The sequence below is a fragment of the Gopherus evgoodei genome, chromosome 3 (genome assembly GCF_007399415.2).
Source record: "Gopherus evgoodei ecotype Sinaloan lineage chromosome 3, rGopEvg1_v1.p, whole genome shotgun sequence".
NCBI lineage: Eukaryota > Metazoa > Chordata > Testudines > Testudinidae > Gopherus > Gopherus evgoodei.
Genome location: NC_044324.1, coordinates 216,865,378 through 216,875,774, shown reverse-complemented (window position 1 = coordinate 216,875,774; position 10,397 = coordinate 216,865,378).

Genomic DNA, 10,397 nt, shown 5'->3' with positions numbered 1-10,397 from the left:
AGCTCAGACAGAGAAATAGTGGAAACTTAAGCAGAGGTATGGCATAGGTTTCCTCCAGAATCTGCTCCCACTGGATTTGAATGATTTTAGCCACAAAGTCAGGAGATATTTCTTCAGAACAGGGGGGACTTGAACCACCGAAAGAGCAGAGACAGCTCTGTTCAAGCAAGCTTTCCGCTTCCTGAAGCAAACCCACTGATCACGACTTTACAGACGCTACGGCAGAGGCTGTGAAGTTTTGTCACTCTGTCTATGTAAACTCCTGAATGCCATTTGATTTTATGCACTCTGTTTATGACTGTGTGGATTATAGCTTCCATTTTATGGTAGAAAATGCACCACATCTGAAAATCTGAAACAGGGCCATCAGCAACTGTATAGTCTTACCCAGATAGCTCCAGAGGGGTGCCAGGCAGAGCCTCTAGCTTTTAGCAACCCTCTGCCACACAAAGTGGGGGAGGGGGAGAATGGAAAATCCCCCAACACGAGAAGAGAAGCTGAAAGAGGTGTCCAACCCTGCTTTTCAAAGGACAGGCTCTCTAGCAAAGGGACAAAGACCATCACCAGAACGAGGAGACTGAGAAGATGTAGGGGGCAAGATGGACCTGGTCCCCTATGACCAAATCCTAAAGGACTCTCAGGAGTGGTGAAGACTCTGAAGGAGGGAACTGCGTTCAGCTATGCATTTTTTTTTTCCATAGGTCTGTAAATCTCTTGTGCGGTCTACGAGTAAGGTGCATGTGTGTTTAAGAAGTTCTTGGCAAAGCCTGAGTGAGTACCTTGCGTTATCTGCCATGTGTTACCGAAGAGTTAAACTACACGCTGGAGCACCCACGAAGGTAGAGCTCTGAGGAGTGTGCGCATAGGACTTGGGGCAGGTTCAGAACTGGTTTGGGGACCTAGGGCAGCTGGACTGTTGGGTCCCACCATCCCACAGAAGGGTGTCAGACAGAATGCACCCAAGAGGTAAGGACTAGAGATAGCGTCTGGACACTGCTCAGATTCCGTGGGCTTGGGACCACATGGGATCCAAAGACTGGATCCAGTAGAGCAGACTGGTGACCGCCCGCTAGTGAAGACCCTGGCAGATCTCCAACAGAGATAAATCATTTATTTGCCTACTTCACAGCCACGATGTAAGATTTTTTAAAAAAAGTCTTTGTATCCCATTTGGTCAGATTCAGGATAGGATTTCTGGCACTGGCAAGCCAGCACTCCCCTCCTGCTGCATTTGCCACAGGTCAGCTGTAAGCCAAGGTGACCTGTTGGACCAAAATCCAAGAAGAGGATGCCTAGGGGCAACCTTGTCAATGGCAGAGGAAAATTAGCCTTATGATTCATCGAGTTTAGTCCTGCTTCAGGGTGTGTGTGTGTGTGTGTGTGTGTACCGCTCAAGGCCCCTTACAACCTTATACTTCTATGATTAGCTCATCTAGTCTCACCCTCTGTAGAACACAGGCAAGAGGACTTCAAAGAAAGCATTTATGTCCTGAGGTGTAGCAGGCCGGAGAACACGGGCAACGATCCTACAACCTCTCACATGACATTCCACTAGATAGCACCGTCTGTCAGGGGAATGGCATTCTCCCTCAGCTTCCCACTCAAGTGTCATTAGTTTCTGAGGGTGAACCATCCAAATAGGTCCCCTCGCGAGGGAGAGGGAAACTGAGGGAAGCAATGGTCCAATGAGGTGGGATTTGATTACTCACCCCCCATCCCAAACACAAGGTCCAAAGTGGGACTCACTGCGAGTTAAACTAACGGCCTCCTCGGTTAGCATCACGGTAGCCACAAAATCCTGGACCCCATTCAGAGGACTTGTCATCCATATGGATATTAAAGTCACTGATCACGAACAGGATCCCCAGCTCTGGTACCTAGATACTCTTCCTCATTCTCTTCAGTTTGGGTTACAGTAAAACCTATGGTTGTGTTTAAAGCTAGGAAGGCATGTTAAGCCCCAATCCTAAAGTTATATTCATGTGGATGGAACCTTGTATCTGGGTTGAGAGCCCCAGGCTTTCACAGAGCTCCCTGCAAGCACAGCTTAGCACCAAGATGGCCTGGAGCTGCTCTGTAATAATTTAAGAATGCCATCCGTGAGCTGGTTATTGGGATATTCACTGTATGACTACACTGGGTGAAACAGGAAAGCTAAAGAATGACTTGAGATGATACCTCAGTGCCCACATGGCGGTTGTTACAAGGCACTGGAGACTGGCCTGACCTCCTGTTGAGACTTCCAAACGCAGTTTGGTCAGCAGGGACCCAAAGCCCACAGACCAAGAGAACAAAGAATTCTACAGACAATTTCTCTCTCAGACAGGGAGACCACTATTGCTGAGAAGCTGGTCAGACTCAGACACATACAGACATCTGCTGAGGAGGCGTGAAGAAGTTAGACCATCCCTAGGAAGGCCTATATCCATGTCAAAACCTTCTCCCCTCCCTTATGTTGTGCTTTATTATTACTGTTGAAGTCAAACTAATTCTTTGGTTTAAGGTGGCCATCTGGACACTCTGTTCCCTCAAAGGGAAGAACTACAGGTGCTGAACCCAGCTGGGAAAGCTGCTGGGAAAGCATGGTTGATATACAGAGTATTTCAGCCGCAGGCCTGGTCTAAGAGTAGGAGAATCCCATGATTTCACCCTGTAAATTATTAATTATTATTATTTTTTCACAGTTACAGAGCTAGTTACCGCTAGCTCTGTAACTGTGACAGGCACCTTATTTGATTTATTTCTCTAAAGCCTCTCTTCAATATTTCCCTTTCAAGCCAGAGGTTTTGTTTGTGATAATAAAAACAAACAGTAATAGATAATCTAGCAGGGAAAGGCCTAATGGGTACCAGTGGCCGGAAGTTAAAACCATACAAATTCAAAGAAGAAATAAGGCAGACATTTTTAACACTGAGGATGATTAACCACTGGAGCAAGCTACCAACAGAAATGGTGAATTTTCCATCCCTTGACATCTTTAAATCAAGACTAGATGCCTGGGGAAGATATAATTTAGTCACACACAAGTACTGGGCACAATCCAGGCATAACTGGGTGAAATTTTACAGGTCAGACTAGATGATAATGGTGCCTTCTGGACTTATATATGAATGAAGGTATTAAATTGATTAAATCAGTGTTTCTAAATAGTGTCATAGCAACAACATAATAGAAATCATTTAATTGCTGGGAAACACATTACGGTTACCATCTTTAGAAAACACACACTTGCACAGATAATAAATCCTAGCCCTTACTACTCCAAACGTTACATCCTTTAATTAATTTTAGAGTAAACAAACTGGCATGAGGCCCAACCCTTCTTCAACTGAAGCCAATGGGAATTTTGTTTCTTTTTTGAAAGGAGGCTTTTCCTTAAATGATCACACCAGTGCAAAAAAACAAAAAAACAAAACAATAAAATAAAAATATTAACAACAACAAAATGAACTCTATTTACCATAGGTATTTCTTAAGAACCAATGGCCTTGGCATTTAAGAGCTGATACCAAAATTTATAGCACCTATTTAAAACCACGATATTTGGGTTAGGAAATCAAGACTCTCAAATGTAAGTTTTAAAACACCATGCAAAACTCTTAGGAACCAGCTTGCTGAACCCACTTAAGTCAATACCAAAACTTCTACTGGCTTTCAGGACTTCAGGATCTGGCCCAAATTTCTTCAACAGCAAACACTTGTGGGCTACCCAAGAGTGACAATGAAGACAGGATAATTTCTTGATTTAAAGGCTACCAGCAGTTAAAGTCAGAAAATCTGTTTGCCCCACATTCCTCCTCCAATCCCTCCCTCCAACTCTATCATTTCAGCGTGCACTTAGAACTGCTGTTTGCTCTAAAGCGGGTTTTTACACGCAGAAGTCTTTAGAAGCCAGGTGGAAATCAAGAAAGCTCCCTGGGCCTTTCACTGCCTATTTGTACAAGCCAAGGACCTGACCTTAGGTATCCAGATCTCATTCTCCAAAGGACCCATTAAGGCCATTAGGCTTTAAAAAAAAAAAAAACACACCCTACAATTAATACGTTTCCTCACAACTAACTGCCATTTGCCCTAGGTTACAGATACCACACAAAGCAACACCTGGTCTCTCCCACCAACATAGCAGGAGCTGCCCAGAGACCTGGAAACAGAGTAGGACTTTAAGGAAGAATCATCTTCCCCTTTCAATCGCTCCTGCCAGAAGAAGCCAGGGGAGCAAAGCACGGGCTGGGGAGCTGCCCACGGGAGAAGGGGTCGTTCCCACCCACCAGCGCTCCCGCTCCCACTCACGTGCCTTGGCCAGGGGCAGCTCTCGCTTCCCAGACCCGCGGCTGCTCCCTCCACCAGCACCTGGCGCCTAAGAACGGCGAGGGGGAGGCGCCCTCCTCCCGGCCCTGCCCTGCCCTGCCCTGCGCCGCGGCGGGGCCCCGGGGGGGCTGCAGGGAACCAGGGCGCGGCGTTAGCGCTGCTCCTGCAGCCGGCCCGGCCCCGCTCCCGCGGGCATCCCGCCCCGTCTGGCAGCGGGGCGCGGGCAGGTCGGGGCGAGCCAGCCGGAGCGTGCAAACCACACAGGGGCGGCTCTGCTCGCCTCTCTCCCCCCAGCTAAATACAACACTGTAAAAATTATCTATCCATGGTGCTGCCCCAGGCGTGACTATTTATCCTCACAGCCCCCCCGTGGGCAAGACTAGCATCCCCCTGGGACAGATGGGGACACTGAGGCACAAGGATGCCTCCCTCATTGGGGTTAACAGCAGCGAGAGGCACCTAAATACTCTTGAGGATCTGGATGCAAGTGACTTGCCCAAGGTCACCTGGGAAGACTGTAGCAGAGCACTTTTCCAAAGTAGCTTTTTGCCCCTTAGAGTCTCCAACCCCTGCACCTTTCTCACGGCTCTTGCAAAATACAGGTCGGTCCCACTGGTGCTTATTGACGGGCCTTGCACGCCGAGATGCTTGTGCATTAGTTCAGATAAATGGAACCACAAACGTGCACGAGGCCAGACTTTCTGAAGCCTTGGGAACTTTTGCTTAGGATGTCAACAGCAGCCACAGACAAAGTGTAATTGTCAATCCCCAGCTCCTGCTCCCGGGGCCGATGTTACAGAGGATGGGGATTTCCAGCCACTCCTGAAAGACTGGGAAAGTATCAGACTGTTGTCACCATCTGCTGCGGTGGGTCACCACACCCTAATGACCAGGTAGTTCCCAGCTTCTGCTGCAAGTTGCCATGGCTGGTGTGACCTTCCTCCGCTGCCAGCAGCCCATGGAGGGACAAGGCAGACAGCAGCCCAGAAGTGAAAGAACAAGTAAGTAGGAAGGGGCCTCCTGGCCCATCGTTTCTTTCTGGCCCTGCCACCTTCTATTTTATAAGGCCAGAAGGTTCCTCAGTATGTGCTAGTCCCCCTTTATCCTGTTGTCACCACCCCATATACCTGCGGTAATTTCCCCTGATGGACAGAGACTCTCTGCTTATAAATTAGGGAGATTTTTACCTGAAGGAGAAGCCTCCTCCCTATACAGGGCCTTGACAAGGACTCAAATCATGGTAGGCCTGGCCTCAGCCTCCCTCCTTTACGCATGAAAATTCAAGTGGCATCAGGCCAAATAAACGTGAACTGTCACATGACATCCCGAGTGCTCCCATGTGCTTTCACCTGACACCCTGCATGCCCCCACCAGCAATATTAACAGGGGTGGACAGTACTGCAAACATGGTCCTCCTATGTAAAACCCTCTTGCCCCACAGGCTTCTCCCTGGAGAACACAGGGATGCAAATGTTTCATGCAGATACATGGGGCTTTGGTCCTAGAACTCAGACCCTGAAGAGAATCAGTTCCTGGCTGTCTTAGTGCTACAGCAGATGGCTTTCTGGAAAGCTGAGGCTATTCAGAGTCATTGGAATAGTTGACTTACAACCCTGGCGCCTGCCAGATGCTCTAGAAAAGAATACAGGTCACAGAGCAAGGTGAAGCAGTCCTTGAAGTGAAGGAGGAGACTATACCTCTTTGCAAGCAGTAGCTAAAAAAAGTGCAAGATGGTGAGGCGAGGTCACGGGCTGCCCCTCAGTTGGCTCAGAGCTCTCTGCTGACTTCCCACCAAGCCTGGCTGGACTGGTGACTAGCTTTTTCAGTTGGGGAGCAAATGGCTGCCTACAGCTTTGATCAAATGAGGTCAGTGGGCATGGCCCAGAATGGGTAACCTATGGAGTTATGCCAGAATTACAGGAACAGCTGTGTCCTATTCACAGTCTTGGCAACTCCTCCAAATGCCACAACATAAGTGAAATCGTCAGTTATCTACTTCTGATGAGAGTGTTACAACCCAATCCCGATCCTTTTTCTAGCCACGGAGAATCGAGGATAAGCGGAGCAGGGCCCTAGCTGAAACATAACTAAGTTCCTACAGGAGATTTATCTTCAAAGCATTTACCATCCTCAACAATTCTTATGCTTTGCATACAGAGGGCAGACTTTTTCTTTTCCCAGCTTCTATCAGTTCCTTGATTCATGGATTCCAAGACCAGAAGGGACCATTGTGATCATCTAGTCTGTTGTGTAATACAGGCCATAGACCTTCCCCCAAACAATTCCTAGAGCATATCTTTTAGGAAAAAAAGACGATTTTCCATCAAGATTCAATCGGGTTAATTACTCACTTAAAAATGTACCTTATTTCTAGACTGAATTTGTCTAGCTTCCACTACCAGCCACTGAATTGTGTTATGTCATCTCTGCAAGAGCGAAGAGTCCATTATTAAATGTTTGTTCCCTATGGTGGTACTTTGGATTAGTCTGTCACCCCTTCACCTTCTCTTTCTTAAGATAAATAAATTGAGCTCTTGGAGTTTATCGCCTAAGCCATCTAATTCTTTAATTATTCTCATGGGTCTTCTCTGACCCTCTCCCATTTATCAACATCCTTCTTGAATGAAGGACACAAGAACTGGACGCAGTATTCCAGCAATGGTTGTACCAGGGACAGACACAGTGGTTAAATAACCTCTACTTCTACTCAAATTTCCCCTGGTTATGCATCATAGGTCACATTAGCCCTTTTGGCCACAGCATCACGCTGGGAGCTGATTATCCATCCTGACCCCCAAATCTTTCAGTTACTGCTGCCCAGGATAGAGTCCCTCAGCATGTAAGTCTGGCCTGAGTGTACACAATCTTTGTTTACATACATTTAGTCATATTAAATTGCTGTATTGATGTGATGTGCTCTCAGGGTCTGTCTCCAGCATCAGAGGAGTACTAATATTGGCTTTAGGGAAGAAGAAAATTCACTTATCTTTTTTTGGGCAATTTTTTCTGATCAGGGTCCTGAACAGAGAAAATTGAAGTAAACGCACCGAATAATCAAGATACTCCAGGAGCTGAAATTCAGGACAGACACATGGGGCCAGGGAAGTCTGTCATTGGCCTGGGCTGAGGACGAATACTGTCAAATACAAAGTCTCAGCTCAGGAGAAGGTGACCATAGTGGAAAACAAGTGGCAGCCCAGAGACAAAAAATAACTTCTTATGGGAGCCTATTGGGAATGTTGATCTCATCCAGACTTGTGTGAATGAGCCAGAGTTCATATGATATCTATCCAGTAATTCCTATTATATGTCAGGCTGTTTAAGATGCTCATGACTGTAAGTGCCAATCTCCAGGCAGACTATTAAGAAACAGGACACAAACCCCAAACTGATTGGGTGGATTATACGTAGATTTCACCAACCAAGTAATCAAGTGTGAACTCCTCAAGCACTGAAACAGCCTTAACATGGAGTCAGACAGTCCTTGTGGGAACTCCAATATATCCTGCCACCTAGGCAAGCCTGCCTTTGTGAGAGATGGTCCCTTCCAAAAAAATCACAACATTCAGGTTACTCCCAGTCCCAAAGGACCAGTCACTTACCCACGTCAATTGTACCTTAGATCTCTCATCAAAGACAATGCCTGTAGCCCATCCTGTAATAAACTGATTACGGATTTATTAACCAAGAAAAAGAAATAAGTTATTTACAAGGTTAAAGCAGGTAAACACACACACGAATGAGTTATGGTCTTAGGTCCCACAAGGTAATAGAAACTGCTGCGATATTCAAGCTTTCTATGACCTCTAGAGTTAAGCAAAGCAGCTTGTGAATCCCTTGCTTGTGCTTAGAACGATTGCCCTCTCCACCTTCCAAGCAGCAGGGTGATAAAGTTCCTTCTGGTCAGGGATTTTTATTCCCTTCCCCTAGAGTTCAAACTGATGGAACAAGTGGGTTCCTGCACCTGTCAGCACCTGTCTCCTCTTCATGGGTGTGTGTGGAGGGGCAATCAACAGAGTCGGCGTTCTTTGATGTTTCACAATGGCTCCTTTGGTTTCAAAGGGCCTTATTGTGTGCAGGACCAGCACTCCACACGCATTATTGCTTCTTTCCTGTTGGGTGAGTTACACAGTTACAGAGATTTACAATGCAAACACTCAGTGGATACAGATGTTATAAGGGAAGTCAGTGCATGCAGCATCCTACAAGCATTTCATCAAGTCTAAACACTAAACACATTCTTATCAACTTAACATCTCTTATAATAATATTAACACACAGGTGAGCCAGCCTGGTTTCCAGATGTGCATTTATCTGTGTGCAGTGAGGCCTAGGGCCTTGGCATGAGCTGGCACCTGGTCTGCCAGAGTCACAAAACATTCTCCACTCCCTCAACTGTGGAATGCAGAGGATCAGATTATTTGAGGGATCCTCCCAATTCAATCCGGGAAGTGGATACTAGAAAGAGAGTGGGTGAGCTTAGCGTCCACCAGATAGAACACAATGATTTATGGGGGTCTCGGAGCACTGCTCCTTCCACGGGTAGCAGACCTGGGGGAAACCCAGGTTCCTGGTCCTGCTCCAAATTAGGGAAAGCAGGGATTTGAATGTGGTCTCATATTCCAGCTGATTGCTCTAGGCTCTTCTCTCTCCCCTGAATGTCTGAAAAGCAAGGGTGGTTTCGTTTCACCCTGGAACGAAACCAAATGGCAAAACCTCGAACTTTTTCATGAAACAATTCTTGTTGTCTGGAGGGCTGGCCACATAACAGCAGCTTTGGGAGAGACTGTGAGACCTGGGCAATGGGGTTTGCAAGAAATGTGCAAAAGGAATGTACAAAATGGGGAATGCTCTGTGTAGACTGCATGAGATGTCCTTCTCTTATTAAATCCTTTGTATTGTTAGCAGAAATCAGTGGGCTGGGCTCCAAAAATTAGTCGGCATTGGTGGGAGGAAATGCACATTGGTAGCTCACAAGCTGCATAGTGGAACAATGGTTACTTTGATGTGCTCAGTATGCCCCTGCAATATCTTGATTAAGCTCATGTCATGCAGCTGCCAATGACCAGTATTTGCTATGGTGAAGATAATGGTATTGGAATACAAACTGGCATTAGCAGAGGCCCATTGTTGTAAATGTGTTCCTACAGCTGATAGCCTGATGGGCTGGAGGGATGGAAGAAGTGGGGAAAAAGAAAAAAGAATTTACCTTTTTGTAGTGGATTTTGATGCTTCCCTTTCCGACAGCTGCATCATCTGCCACCTGCAAGGGGTTCCTCTGATCCTGTCTTTGTGGGAAAGGAGTGGCTGCGTCAGCTGGTTAGTTTGAGACACAATGTGACCCTTAGTAACCTAGTTCTGATGATATTGCTGCCTTCCTTGCACTGAGCTATGGCTCCCTGACTTTGTGATGGGACTTCCTGACTTTAAGGGTAGGCAGGTGACTGCCCCATTATCTAGAGGGAAGGATGATGTGTGTGTTGTATTGGAGCGGTTGGGGATTATGCCCCTGCTAGTCCCTTTTGTGGAGGACGTTATCACCAAGGCTGGAAAGGAATTTCCTAGGCTAGGGCTGGGGAGTTATCACAAAGAATAATGGGACGTAGTGAGGAAAAGGAATATGTGGAAGAGTATCCCAAGTCTGAGCTCCATCAGGCTGTGGAATAGTCTTCCAAGGAGGGAGGCCTTAACCCCCACCCATCTCTTGGGACTTTAGAGCTAGATTTGAAATCCATCAAAGGTAAGAGTTTAACATAATCACAGGGATGATCCTAAAAATCTTTAGCATCTCTAATGCCTATGAAATTCTTTGTAAATTCCCAGGTGCACTATCAGAGTAAGAGTTCCCCTTCACTGATGGTGCTAAAGTCCAACCTCTGCAAAGTGCCACTGACATTCCAGGGCACCACCCATTCCCACTACATACTAGTTTCTTCCCTCTTCTGTGGATGATATTAATACTGCAGAGCCACTGCTCCCACCACGGAGGGAAAGGGTTATCTCCTCTGAGGCTGCATTGCAAATATGTGGCCAAACATGTGACATTTCCCCTGGGACGCCATGCTCTGCTTCTCCTCACAGCAGACACT